This window comes from Hippopotamus amphibius, chromosome 5 (assembly GCF_030028045.1).
Source record: "Hippopotamus amphibius kiboko isolate mHipAmp2 chromosome 5, mHipAmp2.hap2, whole genome shotgun sequence".
NCBI classification, from domain to species: domain Eukaryota; kingdom Metazoa; phylum Chordata; class Mammalia; order Artiodactyla; family Hippopotamidae; genus Hippopotamus; species Hippopotamus amphibius.
The window spans coordinates 118,952,585-118,969,541 of record NC_080190.1 but is presented as its reverse complement, the minus strand read 5'-3'; positions in this window follow the sequence as shown (position 1 = coordinate 118,969,541).

The following is a 16,957-nucleotide window of genomic DNA, read 5'->3' as shown; positions in this document are numbered from 1 at the left end:
CCCTTCTATCTAAGCGGACATATTTCTCTCTCGGGCAGTGGGAACTGCCACCTCTCTCTCAGGACACCCACTTCCCAGAAAATACCTGGGCCAGGTGACTGCCTGGGCTGCCCAGGTGAGGGAACATTCCACGCTGCCTCCTCAGAGAACCCCACACTCTTTAAAAACTTGTACAACACTGAAGGCGGACTGTGGTTATTTTCCACACATTGGTGACTCCAGGAATTTTCATTGATTTCTGTAGCAATGACAGGATCTGTGTTAGAGTTTGCTGGTAATATTTAAGCTCAGTTAGCCAGCCCGTGTAGGAGACCAAGTTAAACTGACTGGACTTGACACCCATTGGAAATGGGAAATGAGAGAAAGTTTTACAGAAGGGTGTGTAGGGTGAGTTGGTGGGTGGTGAAGCCTTAATTTGCTAAAGGAATTTCATGAGGAGGAACCAGATAGGAGGGGCTTGAAAGGTGATGGAGCAAAGGAAAAAAATGAATTGATTTTAAATATGTTGTATTTGAGGTGTGTGAGGTACCCATGAAGTGAGAATTGGCAACTGAAACTTGAAAGAGAGATATGCGAGAATGGTCATCATAGAGACCGTTCCTAAAGCACAGGAGTGGTTGAGAGTCATAGAAAAAAAAGAGAACAGAGAAAGAAAAGAGAAAGCTAGTCAATAAGACATATTGCCAGGTGTCTTTTGTCCCTCTTGGAGCACAGGTCTATTTGTAGGAGGGTGAGTAATTGCTGTGACTGGAGGTTAGGGTGGATGGAGAGACGTAATATAGCCCAAAGAGGAGCCTGAAGGGCAGACCTTGCAGTCAAGGAAATCATTTTCTCAACTACAATAAGATACCCAAGTCCCACTGAAGTTATCTGTATCTTTTTTCTTTTTCTTTCTTTCTTTCTTTCTTTCTTTTTTTTTGCCATGCCAGGAGGCTTGCAGGATGTTAGTTGCCTGACCAGGGATCAAACCCAGGCCCATAGCACTGAAAGTTCAGAGTCCTAACCACTGGACCACCAGGGAATTCCCCTAAAGTTGTCTGTACCACCTGTGCCCCTATAAACTTATTTTATTCACTCTGGACAACAAAGCCCAGCAATCTATTAGTTGAGTCTAGAGAATGAAAATCTAATCTCTGTTTAGTTTTTAGTTTATCCATAGTTAAAAAATAAAAACCCAACTTATATACTCTTCTTGTAAGATCTTAAAAAGTTCACACAGGATTTTGCACATCAATACTGATATATTCAACCATAATCATTATCTTTCCCATGATAACAAAATCTGGATTGCAAACTTGAACTCTCACTTTAAAGTTATTCAGTTCCACTCAGTACTAGCCACAAGCAACTTGACTGCTACCTGCTACCGACCAACCATTCTGTAGATTTCTAGAATATAAGAGTCTGGTTATACTCATACTATACCTTTAAATCTATACTGTACTGCACTAAGAAAACCACAGATTATTCACTTAGTTTCTGCTCCATCTCTCTGGACACTCAAGGATCTCCTACATGGGTTTCTTTATCAAGTCCTCAACCATTTGGCAGAGTCTCACTGAAAACTGCTATTCCGTGTATCTGCCTGCTTTTGTTAACATGGGCACAAGAGAACAAAGGTGAATAAAATACAGGTGTCCACCACACCAACTGCCTTCCCATGCTCTGTGCCACTGCTTCCTCTTCTCTCTCCCGGAGCCCCACCCACTCACACTCTCAGATTTTCTCACTAGGCTGAAGCGTTAGTTACATTACAGGTGAGCCACTTACCACACAGACTCCCAAACACAGCAGTATAAAAGGTATTTCTCCCTCTCCCATAACAGCCAGAGGGTAGGAGCAGTCCTCAGGGTTGGCAGCTCTGCTCCACGAAATCATCCGGGTACCACATTCCCTCCAGACTCTTGTCCCACTGTCCCCGAGGGTATCTGCCCTCAGTCCATTTTCAGCCCAGTCTGCAAGCAGGGGAAGGGGAAGCAGGAGAGCACATGTCACTTCTGTCCACATCCTGTTGGCTAGAGGTTGGGAGTTGTAATCCTAGTTGGGCGGCCATGTGCCCCTGAAATTGAGGGGGGGGGGGGTCTTGAACTGAAGGAAGAAGAACTGAAGGAGGGAATGGACATCAGGGGACAATTAGAAGTCCCTGTCACAGCTGGTTCAGAGTTAGGCTCAGAGAATACCAGGTTTGTCCACACTGGGCATTTCTCACACCAGATCCTCAAGAAACCTCTGCTATCAGTGCAGCACTAATACCGTCAACTGGAATCTTTAAGTCTCAAGCATTGTACTAAGAACTTTATATACATTAACTCATTAAACTCTCACAACACAGATATGAAGTGGATACTATCATGCCTATTTTAGAAATAAGAAAAACTGAATTTAGAGGAGTAACTCACCTTTCCCAAGCTCAGACAGCTAAGTGGCAGGGACAGGAGGACAGGGTAGAGTGAGGTCACAGGGCTTTTAAGTAGATTTGAAATAAACTCGACCATTGAGAAAGCGCTGAGCTAGTAAGGATGGGATTGCAAGGTGGGCTCCCATGAGGAACGAGGGTAGAGACTGGGGACCAGGAGAAGAGCAGAAGGCTACTCTGATTGGAGGATGCACGATGCTAGCGTTGAATGGATGAGACATGGCCATTCTCTCCAAGGCACTGAATGAGTGTGTTCTCCCCAGGGCCCACCAAAAAAGTCTAGTCGAAACTTGCCATTTTCTGCCCAGCTCACTAGAGAGGCAACTCGTGAATGATGCCATAGTCAGTGTCCATGTTTCAGGACCCAGAAGGGATTCTGTCCATATTCAGTCATTCAGCACATGTATCAGGTAGACTCTGTCTAGGCCTTGGGAACATGGAGATGAAGAAGCACCAAACCATCCCTCCCCTCACAGAACGTCAAGTCTAGCAGGGAAAACAGACATTAGATATGCTCATGAGAACGCGTAACAAATGTAATGGTGGAGAAAGTACCGGCTGGTGAGGGACACCGCCTGCCTGATGTAAAGGGGGGAGGGGCCAATTACAACCAGGAGGGAGGGGCCCATTCTTCCCAGGGAGCGTGCTGTGAGGAAGTGACCCTGGACCTGACCACGAGGGATGACAAGGATAAGATGAGGTAACAACCTGAGAGGTACTCTGTGTAGACCACAGTACACACGTATTGCTACTTTAAGCCACTGTCTCTAATGGCTGCAAAAAGAAGATGATATAAGAGTTAAACACCAAAAAAAAAAAAAGTAACTACATTATTATACCATTGATTTTCTTCTCAGATTCTCATTTCCAAGATCCTGACTCTAATTTATTTTAATTTAATCTCTATGAAAGGCTATCTTTTCCTGGTGATTCTTGCCTCCGTAATATTGATGCTTTCGTGTGATTCCTTTCGACTTTGCCCATCTGATTCCCCTCCCCTATAGCTTTTTCCTGGGACAACTAGTACTTACAACAGACAACATCTTATAAATAACCAGTTGCTATAAAATGTTCGTTACAGTCACTACAACTAATGAAAATAAACTGCAAGAATATTTGTATTATCAGCCCAACTAGAGCACCCCTGGAGCCTTTTCAGTCTAAAACACCTTTGGGGACTTCCCTGGCGGCGTGGTGGTTAAGAATCAGCCTGCCAATGCAGGGGACACGGGTTCGATCCCTGGTCCCACGTGCCACAGAGCAACTTAGCCCATGTGCCACAACTAGTGAGCCCACCGCAAGGGGAGAAGCCCGTGCACCACAACGAAGAGTAGCCCCCGCTCGCCACTAGAGAAAGCTTGCATGCAGCAATGAAGACCCAACACAGCCAATAAATAAATAAATACATTTTAAAAATAAAAAATAAAACACCTTTGGCAAATGTCCATAGGATCAGAAACGTGTACCATCATAAAAGAAATTAAATTGCCTGATAATGGACAGTTCTGATGTCATTACTCACACAAGCCAAGACTAGAGGCTGTTAAGTAAAGAATGGGGAGGGCTACCCAGTGGGTGTCCCTGGAGTTTGGACCCTCATGATTGACCAGATCCAGAATTAACTCAGCTCAGAGCAACTACAAAGAGTAAAAAAAATCCCCTGGCAATAAGAGAGAAAAAGTAAGAATTTAATAAGAGGCAGTGCTTGCCTCTACAGAGGGGTAAGTGCTTCTTTCTTGAGGTACTTTACATCCAGGACTATGTTGCTATATAAATCACAGATACTTTAGTCATTCCCCAGATATCTACTGAGCACCTACTACATGCCACACAGTGTCCTTGGTACTGAAAATAACACAGTAACAAGTAGACACAGTCCATGCCATGTGGACCAATAGACACACATATAAATCTATGATTATAAGCTGTGATAAAGGCTATTGAGGAAAATTAAAGAGTTTGATAAACATTTTGAAAGGAGAGTATTTTGATTAAGGGGCCAAGGAAAGTATCACTGAAAAAGCTATTTAAGCCCAAAACGAATGGGAATGGGCTAGCTAAGCGACAGGAGCTCAGAATGGCCATAAGCTTTGAATGCAGAGGACAGGATTTGACAACCAAGACTATGGAAGAGGGAATCAAGGCTCCTGTGCAAATGAGACAGTGAGGTTACCTGTGTTCTGCCCAGGTCGCTGACTACAGCAAGCCAAGGGGGTCATAAAATCTCTACCTGTCAACATAGGTCCCCAAACTCTCAGTGTTAAATTGTTTTCTGTCTTCAGAGTCAGGTAGGAAGGAAGACGTTACCAACGGCTTGAATTCTAACTGCTGAGGTCGCCATTGTGTCAATCCTTGAACTCTCCAGGTAGAATGAATCATTAGATATTCTGGGTTCACGTAATACTTTGGTCACACTTTACTGTCTCACTACTGCTGTATTATAATTACATCTTCACAAACATTTCTCTCCTTCTAGCTTTTGAAGTTATAATGTACAAAAATGTTATATTTTTATGTATACCCCTGAAGTCTTGGACACTGCCTGTAAAAGAGTAGCTACTCTATAAATGTGTAATAAATACATGAAAAAATAAGTTAATCAGTCATTACATTCGGTAGAATTCTCTTGTATTTCAAGGAGATATGAGTTTATATACATTATGTATTTTTATGTGAAAGCATGTGAAGATAATAACTGATGAGAAATTGCTTCTTTGCTTTATTGAATGATTCTCAAAATCTTAGTGAAAGAGAAAACAAGAAATTGAAAACTACACTGACCCGGGCATTACGTATGCAAGTAGTTATTTCCTTATAAAAATGTCAATGCATTATGGTTAGTGAAGGTACAAAGCCTTCCACTTACCACTTGACTTCAAAAGGAACGCATCCATCCTTTTAAAAAAAAAAAAAAAAAAAAGTCAGCATTGAGTTATTTTGTGCCCTCATTGAAAATATGATGGCTTCAACTGAAAAAGACTTACGTTCCAAACTAATATCACATGAATGTAATTATTCTCAAAAACGTCCTATTTGGAATCATTGCATTTTGCACAACAATGCCCACAGTTGCTGAGGCACTCTCACCCCCGACAATGGCCAGGTATCAAGTGTAATAGGACCAGACGCAGCAGACAAATTAAAATGTGTGTCTTTGTCGAATGACACTATTTCAAGGAATGTAAGTGACACGGCAATTAATGTCTGTGAACAGCTGGTTTTAAAGATTAAAGGGAGTGATTATTTTGCCCTGCCAATGGCCAGATCCACCTCAATGTGCTGAGATGTTAGCATTTTAAGATACACTTCTGTGAAATACTATGGATGAGAGCATGCCATTTAGAAAAATTTAACCCAATCTTATGACAGGAAGAGACCATTCTGAAGTATTGCAATAGGCAACCCAGAATTGCAATATACGAACCAGGAACTAGGTACTGCTGTTTATACGGTTAGAGCCAAACCACAGAGTTATCAAAGCAGGAAATCACTTGACTACAAAGAAGGATTCAGATTCTTCCTGTGTATACTGCTTCCTTTAATCCCATAATAGTCTTTAAAGGAAAGAGAGAGAGAGAGATTGTGACTGAGAGAGAGATGATGAGAGAGAGAGAGAGATTTCCATGTATTTGGAGGACTATTACCAGCTTTAACAGTAGTTTTCCTCAAAATGGCTATGTGGGGACTTCCTAGGTGGTGCAGTAGTTAAGAATCCGCCTGCCAGTGTGGGGACATGGGTTCAATCCCTGCTCCAGGAAGATCCCACATGCCATGGAGCAACTAAGCCCATGTGCCACAACTACTGAGCCCATGTGCCACAACTATTGAAGCCCACACGCCTAGAGCCTGTACTCCACAACAAGAGAAGCCACCTCAATGAGAAGCCCGTGCACCACAACGAAGAGTAGCCCCTACTCACTGCAAGTAGAGAAAGCCCATGTGCAGCATCGAAGACCCAATGCAGCCAATAAATAAATAAATAAAATTAATTAACAAAAAAAAGGCTATGTGATCAGGAAGTCCCAAAACCATGAATACAAAATATGTCCAAGGTCCAAATACCAATTTCTCATTAAGCCAAAACGTCTCCACTAGCAAATTTGCATGGTGAGCTCTAGTGACCAAAGCCATCATGGTAGAGCCTTTACCCCAAGGGGATGTGTCCTGTGACCTTCCAGATCTTACAAACATTCAGGAATAGTAACAGAACTGGCAATGGGCTGTTTTGAAGGATACTTTCAAAAGAAACAACACTCTTATCACACCAAGAGGTTTACTCCTTGGGAAATGAGGCCAGTTCATTAACATAGCAAATATCTATTATTGAGATCTTGTTTCGTAGCTACAAAGGCATTGGAGATGTGAAGAGGTAAGAGTTAAGACATCTGAAAATACAGTTCCTGGTATGGTAGGTGAGGATGATGGTGGAATTGTATAATAGATACCTGCTATATTTCTGGCTTAAGGAAGTAATCAGAGGTGTGTGATGCTTTTACTGTGATATGGAAAACTGGGGGGAGGGGGAGTAGGCACAGTGGAAGTTTAGAGAGAAAACAAGGCTCTTAAGGAAAATCTTAAGATATTGTTGACTGGAAAATTAAAAGTTATGTCAAGTGTCAAGTACTAGAGCTGGGGCTTCCCTGGTGGTGCAGTGGTTAAGAATCTGCTTGCAAATGCAGGGGACATGGGTTTGATCCCTGGGCTGGGAAGATCCCACATGCTATGGAGCAGTTAACCCCGTGTGCCACAACTACTAAGCTTGCACTCTAGAGCCCTCAAGCCACAACTACTGAGCCCACACGCCATAACCACTGAAGCCCACACGCCTAGAGCCAGTGCTCCACAACAAGAGAAGCCACCTCAATGAGAAACTGGCACACTGCAATGAAGAGTAGCCACTGCTCAGAACAACTAGAGAAAGCTCGTGCGCAGCAACAAAGACCCAGTGCAAACAAAAATAAATAAATAAATAAATAAATAAATAAATAAATAAATAATAAAATAAATCTTTAAAAAATCTTTAAAAAAAAAGTATTAGAGCTGTACCACAGCATCCAGATGTATGGAACTCACCACTAGGATGGATATGAACATTTTGGGCTTTATTTACTGGCTTTTTGAGCATCCAAGTGCAAGTATCAAGGGGTTTCAGTGGGCGGAGAGGGAGTGAAGCTTGCAGATTGAAGTGGAGTAGGTTCTCTGATATGCAAGTCAGGAAAAAATTACAAAATATTTACCCATCATCAAGTAGCTTATTAGCACTGTCACACTACGTATCGTTGACAGTGAAAAGTCTAGGCAGGGATGTTCTTTACAACGTTAGTGCCACAGGCAAGACTCAGAGGAAAACAGAAATGTTTGGGGGAAAAATTAAATGACTTCCCTGTAATGTGTGACGCTGAATGGCAAAGTCAACATCCTGTCCCATAATCTCGTGTAACAGAAAATCTTTATTGACAATATTGAACTCTGTTATCATTACATTAATTGGTATCTAAAAGTCACCATCTCTACTTTAATCCTTATTTAGAAACATCCAGTTGTGAAATATATTGATGGTACCCAGAAGCAGAAGCAGCCAATCAACAGTGCAGGGAGGGATTCTTTCTGACTTGGAAATCAGAAGTTGGCAGATAAATAGACTTTCTGTCTTGGCTCTCAAATCAATAGGTCAATTGGTTCTGGCTCCAAGTATTCAATATATATTTAACCTAAAAATAATAGACTCTTTAGATCCAGCTCTATGAACCTCTCTTTATTGGTAAGCTATGTCTATAAGTCACCGGGAAAAGACTAAAAACTAATTGACAGGAAATTATTGAAAAGGCAGAGAATCACTAGTGAAAAAGCAGGGAATCACTTTTATACAGGCTCCTAGAGACATCTCTGGTTCACTTTCTCCTCTAAGTCTTATATATTCTACCCCTGTAATAGCTCTCACATCTTTCCCCTCCTCTCTTCTGACCTAAAACCACTCTCATTATCTCACCCTTCAATGCAAGTCTCCAAACTCTCCAGTGCTCTTAATTAATTCATTCAACCTATGTTAACTGAGCAGCTATTTATGCAGCAGGCACTATTCTAGGTACTTAGGAACAAAACAGACAAAACTCCTACACTTAAGGAGTTTACATTCTACAAGGAAAAACATACAAACAGGAAACACAATAAGTACGTTATATAGTATGGTAACAGGTGTTAAGTGCTATGGAAAAACAAAACAAAGGTAAAGTGAGGTAAGGAGGATGGATACAGTAACATGGGAAGGTATGCAACCTTGCTAGACAATCTGGCAGGGAGTCCTCGAGCAGTGGAGAGGATGAGAGGGTAAAATCAGAGCAGAGACTTGGCAGAAGCAGAGGAGTCGGCGAAGCAGATGCCTGTGCGGGCGGGGAAAGGGGGTCCAGGCAGAGGATGTGGTCAGAGCACAATCCCAAAGCCAGGGGTTGGGGCGCAGGGGTGTGGGCCTGCGGGGGGTGGGGGGGGGCGGCACCTGGTTGGCTCACGTGAGCGAGTGAGGGGTAGAGAAGTAGGAGTGAGGTCTGGCTCTTCCCACAGCGACACTCGAGTGGGCAGCGGAGGCGGAACCACCAGAGATGTCTCTTCTCCACCGCCACCCGTTCTATGAATGTACTCTGTTGATTTCACCCCACTAATATCCTTCTGATGCCTTTCCTTATTTATTTTACACTCTCATCATTCCTTACAGGGATGGCTGAGGTAGGTCTTGTCTTCCAACCCACCGGTCTTCACACTGCGTTCCTGTGAATTTCAGGAAGTCCTCAGAAGTGACTCAGGGCTAAGGGGGGCCCGCTTAGCACCCCGATAAGGCCATATCAAAGAATGGTTTTCAAAATGTTCATTGGGGTTGCCTCTGGGTGATAGGATTTCAGCGGATCTTCACTTTTTTTTTCTTTTTTTCAGAACTTTTTGTATTGCTTTCTTTGAAAAGTGTACTTTTATAATAATATTACACATTTGGCCCTTAACAACTGGATTGGGGCACCCACCCTCTGAACAGTTGAAAACCCTCATATAACTTACAGCCTGCCCTCTGTATATGTAATTCCTCCATATCAGTGGATTCAACCAACCTCAATCACGTGGTATTGTAGCATTTACTACTGAAAAAAAATCCACGTATATGTGGACCCACACAGTTCAAACCTGTGTTATTCAAGGGTCCACTGTAATAATTTTTATAATAAAATATTCATAATCAGCTCTTTCATTTGGGGGAAGAAGCCTCACCCTAGTTACTTACTGACATGGAGAAATGCATTACATTGTTCGGTGAAAAGTAATCTATGAAATGATATTGAGTATATATTACTTTTATAATTCTTTAAACAGCAATGTTTTTTATATGCTCCATACATTTATAAGAACTAGTACTAAAACCTTAATGCTATGATGCATTTACATGGAAACTGCCTTTGTTCATGCTAATTAAGTCTCCTACCCACTCTCACCTCTTGGTATGTACTACTCCCCTACTGACTCATTAGTCACATTGAGAAAAGACAGTCATGCAATCATTTCTTTTTGTGCAGCCCTAAGTAAGGATGTACACAATGGCACTGGAGAGACTACATAGGAAGAGGCTGCCATTCCTCCAAACGTATCCTTATATGGATAAGAGCTGAGACTACAAACATCAACTTGGAGGGACTTCCCTGGTGGTCCAGTGGTTAGGACTCTGCACTTCCACTGCAGCGGGCACAGGTTCAATCCCTGGAACTTGGGAATTTTCCACATTTTTGTCCAGATTCCCTGCAACAACAATACTCTCTGTTTGTCTCAGCTGTTTAATACCTCTCCTTTAATTTCTATTTCTCGCACCCGGAAGCCTGTTTTTCCTCATACTGAAATAAGTACTTTATCATTTCAATCTCTCCCCTTCGGAACTGCAAACTCTGGCTCACGTCCTAATCATAAAGGGTTAACTGTGGACCTTACCTTACACTTGTTCCTAGAAATCCTGACCAGGAAAGCTCTCCTCAGTGAGCCCTCGGTGTCTTTATTTTATATCTAAGTCATCTTCCTAGTCAATGAACCTCCCTAAAAGATTAATGTAGTTTGAACTTTTATAGAGGAAAATCATTTGTGCACTGTCATATTTAGCACAAATGGTGCTTCAGTCACAGCTCAGTAATATTCCAGCATATTATTTCTAAGGCATTTGAGAGTTTAAAGAATTATTGAAGGGCACGCTGTACTCATTTGGTAATAAGGCAGAGAGCACTGCTGTCTACATATGATTTCAGTAAATGGAATCACTGCTAATTTCATCGCACGTAGCAAAATAGTTGTGATAATAACCCACGTAAAATATCCCACTGGAGGAAAGAGATGAGATAGAGTCTTTTATAAGACCTCCAAGAAGTATGGGAGAGGAAGTGCTAGGAGTTGAAGGCAAGATGCTGAGAAATCATCTTCCCACACTGAATACATACCCTTGACACTGGTTTTGTCAACCCTGGGGGTGAGGCCACAGCCCTCCTCACTCGGCCATCATTTGTCTGCAGAAGCCACCAAGCTGCACTGCAAGATGCAGCACGATGGGGAGGTCAGAGCCACAGAAGAGGAAGGAAGGAGATGACGTTTTTCAGGGGGAAACCGTAGCCACACCAAAGCACAGGTACCTGGGGAGAAAATTCCCTGATTACCACAGCTTTGTAAAGAGCACGGGTGAGACTAGTTTGACTTTTTTTTTAACATTTGAATTTATAAGGATGTTTTAGAGGAAGGAACGGTCTTGCTCACTGTCAGGTGCCACCAAATACTTTAAAGTCTTCAGCACGTACCCTAATCAGAAAGACAGAGGGAAACTTACTGTCATGAAAGGTCCTTTCACATACATTGCTCCAACTCGATTTCAGATACCGACTTTTGTATTAAGGTATCCACTCTAAGCCGTGATAGTTGTTCAGTCTCCCAGTTATGAGAATCCTGAGAGCAGGAATGGATCTCTTCTTCCGTTTCTGAATCAAGAAAGGTATAACACTGCCATTTGGGGAATTAGCTTATTCAAAACACATTACTGTACAGTTTCTCCTGCTTATTAAAAGTTATAGTCTGCTATTAGAATCAATGAGATGTTTGGAGGATACTGTTATTTGTATTAGTTTGAAAAAAAAAAAAAACCCAACCCTTTATTTAGACAGAAACAGCTCCACCTTGAGGCTCCTCCGTCTCTTGCCAACAACTTCAAGCCCCTCCACTCCACCTGCTGTGTCTTTGCTTCCAGTGACCAAAGGAGTTTCAGCCTCTTAGGAGAATACTCCTGGAATACTCTGTGCGCAGCGTTTACATGTTACTAATTAAGGGAACATCAAATTATTTCAGTAATATTTTGGTCTCTCTCAACTCTTGGAAAAAAATAGTAAAGTGGGCAGGTAGCACATAAAGCTCCTTAAAGTTTTAGACTAGCTGTAAACTAGATGAAAATCATAAAAAGTACACAAATGAAGTGGTTCATCCAAATACAGCTGCAGTGACTATATGCCAAAATCCTCAGAAATACAGGAATCCCACTTCACCGTGGGGAATACATTTCAAGACCCCCAGTGGATGCCTGAAACCAGGGATAGTACCAGCTCCTATATATACTGTTTTTCCTATACATACATACCCATGATAAAGTTTAACTTATAAATTAGGCAAAGTAGCCAGTCTGAGAAGGCTACATACTGTATGATTCCAACTGTATGACATTCTCAAAAAGGTAAAGCTATGGAGACAATGAAAAAAATTAGTGGTTGTCAGGTGCTGGTGGGCAGTAGGAGAGATGAATAGGTGGAGCACAAAAGATTTTCCGGGCAGTGATTTTGTAAGATTTTATAATGTTGGATACATGTCATTATACATTTGTCAAAACCCACAGAATGTATAACACAAAGAGTAAACCCAAAGGTAAACTATGGACTTTTGGGGATTATGATGTATCAATATAGGTTCACCACTGGTTAAAAAAAAAAATGTACCATTCTGAAGAATGATGTTGATAATGAGAGGCTATGTATATGTGGGGCTGAGTGTATGGGGGTAATCTCTGTACCTTCTTCTCACTTATTGTAAACTTAAAACTGCCCTAAAAAATAAAATGTTTTAAAAGTAAAAAAATAAAAATAAAAAATAAAAAATTAGGCACAGTAGGAGACGAACAGTAACTAATAATAAAATAGAACAATTATAATACTACACTGTAATAAAAGTGATACGGATGTGGTCTCTCTCAGGTCTTATATTGTACTCACCCTTCTTGTGATGACGTGAGATCACACAGTGCCTGTGTGACGTCATGAAGGAGGTGAATGACGTAGGCTGTGACCTAGTGGGAGGCTGCTGTTCGCCCGCTGCACAGCCAGCCAAACCTCCCGGAGCTGAGGTTTGCAGCAAACAGACGGTTTATTTGCCAGGCCATCCAGCGAGGGGACAGAATAACAAATCTCAAGCCCACCTCCCCAAAAGCAAAGTGTTTGGGGAATTTATGAGATAGAAAATAAAGCAGCAGGGCTGTGGGAGGCGGGCGGAGCCTGGGGAAGCGTGATCGGAAAAACGTACAGCGATAGTCCTTCTGAGCACACGTTCTGCACGTTCGGAGGGTGGAGCTCCTCGCCCTCTGACGTCAAAAGGTCACAGAGCGACACTCCACTCATGCCCAGTTGAAGGCACCACAGTCCCTCCAGTCTGAACCAGCTCAGCTCCAGCTAGACACGGCTGGCGCCCAGCCCCGCTGAACTCGAACTCTAAGTTCCTGAAAAAAACTCAGGCAAACAGTTTATTGTTTAGGCTACAGCCGCTTGCAGGAGACGCAAGTCTTGAAATGACCTTGATGGATTTAACCCACAGTTTCAGTGCTACTGACCTTCTGATGATACGTCAGAAAAAGGATCATCTCCTTGGGGAGGTCCTTAGTCATTAAGCCAGGATGGCGTCGATCGTTGATGGTTGAGGATCTGGGTGGTGAGGACCGACTGGACGGCGCAAGATTTCATCACGCTGCTTAGTAAGGTGAGAAATTTTAAGTTTATGAATTATTTCTGGAATTTTCCATATAATACATTTAACACACCTTGGTTGACCTGGGGTAGCTGAAACCACGTAAACTGAAAACACAGATAAGGGGGGACTACTATATAGGAAGATGGTTTTTACAGATTTCCTTAAAATACAGAAAATTGTATCTTACAGTATTTGGTATCTGATGTATAACACCTGGATTTGTTTTCCAGTACCTTACCCCTTCCTAGATATCTTATCCTACGATGACTTCAGCTCACCAACACATTCCCTGGCTACATCACTGTTTAGGGGTGACCATAGGCCTTAACAAGATCCAGTAAACGTGAAATTCAGAATATTGTTTGAGACGTGTTCTTTCTCCCATTAGATGTAAACAGTAACAGCATACTACACTGTGAGTTACTTTGCAACCACCAGGGGGAATCAGACTTGGGATAAAGTTGACATTTTAGAAGGCAAAATGGAGAAAAAGAAAAAACTGGCCTTAATATCATGATTGAGCTCTAAATGAAGCCTCAAAGCCTGGCTTAATTTTCCATTGTTCACTGATAAAAAAAGTCAACCTCTTAGGACTTCCCCGGTGGCACAGTGGTTAAGAACCCGCCTGCCAATGGAGGGGACACGGGTTCCATCCCTGGTCGCACATTCCACGAAGCAGCTACCACATGCCGTGGAGCAGCTAAGCCAGTGTGCCACAACTACTGAGCCTGTGCTCTAGAGCCCGAGAGCCACAACTGCTGTGCTTATGTGCCACAACTGCTGAAGCCTGCTCACCTAGAGCCCATGCTCTGCAACAGGAGAAGCCAGCACAATGAGAAGCCTGAGCACTGCAATGAAGAGTAGCGCCACTCGCCCACACACAGCAATGAAGTCCCAGCACAGCCAAAATAAAGAAATAAAATTTTTTTAAAAATCAGTGTCTTTTAATTTTAAGGTAGTTTATAAGACCCTTTCATGCAGTCTTTGCTTCAGCCACATGGTTACTGTTCCCTTACATCCTCTGCTCTTTCCACCTCTTGAGCTTTCATTGGGGTGTTCCCACCTCAGTACCTTCTTAGAAATATCCCATCCATTTTAGGATAAAGAAGACGTGGCACATATATACAATGGAATATTACTCAGCCATAAAAAGGAACGAAATTGGGTCATTTGTAGAGACATGGATGGACCTAGAGACTGTCATACAGAGTGAAGTGAGTCAGAAAGAGAAAAACAAATACCGTATATTAACACATATATGTGGACTATAGAAAAATGGTACAAATCAACTGGTTTTCAAGGCAGAAATAGAGACACAGATGTAGAGAACAAACATACGGACACCAAGTGGGGAAGGTGGGGAGGGTTGGGGGGGAATGAATTGGGAGATTGGGATACCAAATTGTACGCTCTAAATATATGTAGTTTACTGTATGTTAACTGTATCTCAATAAAAGTTCTAAAAAAAAAAAATCAGTGTCTTTTAGTTTTAAGGTAGTTTAAGACAGGTTTTCAGTTATTTGCAACAATAATTTAAAAAGTATACTAACTGATAGATCCAGAACAAAAACTCAATTATATCTATTAAAAATCTAAATCAAGAAATTCCAGGTCAAAGACAAAGCATTTTTGGCTTTAATTTTATACAGTACTTATCACCAGGCCACCCAGGTGCTGTGACAAATGAGCAAGTTAAAACAAGATACCATATCATTTCTCAGGTTCAGCTGCCAAAGACCTCTTTTATTTTTTATTTTTAAAAAATTTTTGTCTCCAAACAAAACTGGAACTGAGGATTACATGCAATTTTCTCTTTTATTCAAGGCCCAGATGGCAGACTGCAAAAACTTAATTTCTGGTCTCTTGATAGAAATTTGAGGACTGTCAGCTCTTAAGATTTTAAGTAATTCAGTCAAGTGACTATAGGCTCTGTAGGCTTGGGAATTGTGCTGTCTTCAGTTTTGTTGTTGTTTTGTTTTGTCCTTAATAATTGTAACATCTCTTAATATTCATAGGCTGTCCTCAGAGAAAATCAGCAGGGTGTCCCCCCACCCACCACTTCCCCCCCCAATAACTGACAACATGGATTGTTTACAAGCCAAGGATCCCCAAGGATCGAGCTTTGAGCAGCTGGAGCTTCTGAGGACTGGTGTGATGGAGCTCAGCGAGCATTTGGGAACATTTGGGAACATTTGGGAATTGTGCCATGAGATGCTGCCTTGAGGGAGGATTGACAATAGAAGAATAATGACATGTGACAGAGGCAGACGGAGACAGAAGGAATTTGGGTTCTCCGTACTACTCTGGAGAAGGCTTTTAAAACTCACAGATTTGATTTGATATAGGGCTTTAGGGAGGGGAGGGGTGCAGTGCAGGTAGGACCCCAAGATGTCCTGCCTTTTTCCCTCACTCCCATACACACCCTACATAATCCTCAGTATTGTGACTCTGATGGCTTTTTCTCCCATGGTTAGGTTATGTAATGTAACAGAGGTCACTTTAAGAAAGGAAGATTATCACGATGTATACAACCTAATGGCCTGAAACCTTTAAAATCTGGGAGCTTTCTCTGGCTGGGAGCAGAAGAGTAAGTCAGAGATTTGAAGCATGAGATGTTTTCAACTCACCATCACTGGCCTGAAGATGGAGGAGCCACAAGACAAGGAACGCAGGTGGAAACTAGTTGCTGATAGCAAGTCCCAGTTGGCAACCAGCAAAGAGACGTAAATCTTGGTCCCAAATCTGCCAACAACAAGCATGAGCTTAGAAGTTGATTTTTTCCCAGAATGTCCAGGCAAGAACTCAGTCTGGCTGACACCTTGCTTTTGAGTTCATCCTGAACAGAGAACCCAGCCACACTGTGCTGGACTTCTGACCTACAGAACTGTGGGCTGATGAATGTGTGCTATTTTAAGCCTCTAAATTTGTGATTATTTGTTACACAGTGATAGCTAACAAATACATTTGTCAGATCAAAACAGTAAACAGAGAAAATTATTTTGGCAGGAACAGTGAAGAAAGAAGATATGGAGGTGGAGCTGAATGGAGGAAAGCTACTGAAGAAAAAGTTACTCATATATTAAGAGTAAGTGGCAAACAGTCACATAGTTCAGACCTACATATCTATTTTTTAAGACTTATTTTATAATTTTTTTATTTTTGGCTGCATTAGGTCTTCGTTGCTGCGCACAGGCTTTCTCTAGTTGTGGCGAGGAGGGGCTACTCTTGGTTGCGGTGCTCGCGCTTCTCATTGTGGTGGTTTCTGTTGTTGTGGAGCACAGGCTTAGTTGCTCCACGGCATGTGGGTTCTTCCTGGACCAGGGCTCGAACCTGTGTCCCCTGAATTGGCAGGCAGATTTGTAACCACTGCACCACCAGGGAAGTACCGATTTAGCTGTATTTTAATTAAAATCTTTCTGTGTTAAAAATATTGGTAGGTAATCCAGTGCCTTTTTTGGAAGGGTCCTCTTTCGGAGTCATAGTTTCTCAAATGTAGTTGTTAGAGTCAATGTATAAGCAACTTGTTGTAGAAGA